The following is a 1,130-nucleotide window of genomic DNA, read 5'->3' as shown; positions in this document are numbered from 1 at the left end:
TGACGCCAAGCCGGCCGGCCGGGCGCCGCCGCCGCTGCCGACGGGAACTTCCGCGCCGGTAGGGCAGCGGGCTTCCCCGGAACTTTTCCCGTCCGGCCCCGCCCCGTCAGCTGCCAGGCCCCGCCCACTGCCTGCTCGGCCCCACCCCCAAGAGGCAGGCCCCGCCCCACAGGAAGAAGCGGTCCCGTCCACAGCCTCCCCCCACCCCAATGTCCGGGGAGAGCCCGCCTTGCGCCTTTCTCTGGCCCCGCCCCGCCCTGCCCTATTCCCGGCCACATCCACATTTCCCGCAGAGCGTTTTCCGAGTCCGCTAAACCCACAGCACCAGGCCCTGCCCCGCGGAGTGCTAGGCCCTGCCCCCAATGGCTGCGCCCCAAGTTTCGCGAACAGCCCAGCCACGCCCCCAAATCAGGCCCCGCCCCACAGCCCTCTTCCCACCCCGCTGCCCCGCCTCTAATGAAAGCCTGGCCCCGCTTCTGTAACATGCCCTCTAGCACTTCTCCCTCCAATGGTAACTCTTGTCCCCCGCGGTCCTCCTCTGAGTGGACAGCCCTAACCCAGCCCATACTTTGGCTTCGCCTCGCCCCGCCCCCCACATCCCCTCCTCGCTCCCCCTGTGCTGGAGCCCGGCCATCTGGCCTCCTTTGTGGAGCGAGGACCCCACTCTCCTGTATCCCAGAAGGTGCCGGGCCTCTGACCGCCCAGGATAGTGAGAGGTTCTTGTCCACACCCTGGCGGGGTTATGGGGCTCAGGGGCCTCTGATGTCCCAACTGACAGGTGGAATGTGGGGGAGCGGGGGGAGAAGGGGTCCCCCAATGTGGGAAATTGGCAAGAGCAGCCTTCCCAGGGGCTGATGTCATGACCATTCCTGCTGGCCCTGGCCCACGCTGGCTGGGATTAGGTGGGTGGGACACTGGGTCCTAGGGATGCAGTGTTACCCTGGCTTGTGAGAGGGCTCCTGACCCCTGTGGAAGCCCCTCTGAGGTCCTGGCTGCAGCGTACAGGTTCGCAGGCATATCCTGGAGGGCCAGGCCTCCTGGAACAAGGCTTTTCTGTCCCCCCAGCTCTGAAATTCCTGACCAGCCACGATTGCTTCCCAGCCCATTGGTACCCCCCACCCCCCACCCCC

This window comes from Echinops telfairi, unplaced genomic scaffold (genome assembly GCF_000313985.2).
Source record: "Echinops telfairi isolate 266 unplaced genomic scaffold, ASM31398v2 ScPeMD7_28;HRSCAF=97, whole genome shotgun sequence".
Classification (NCBI taxonomy): Eukaryota; Metazoa; Chordata; class Mammalia; order Afrosoricida; family Tenrecidae; genus Echinops; species Echinops telfairi.
Note: the sequence above shows the minus strand (reverse complement) of the source record.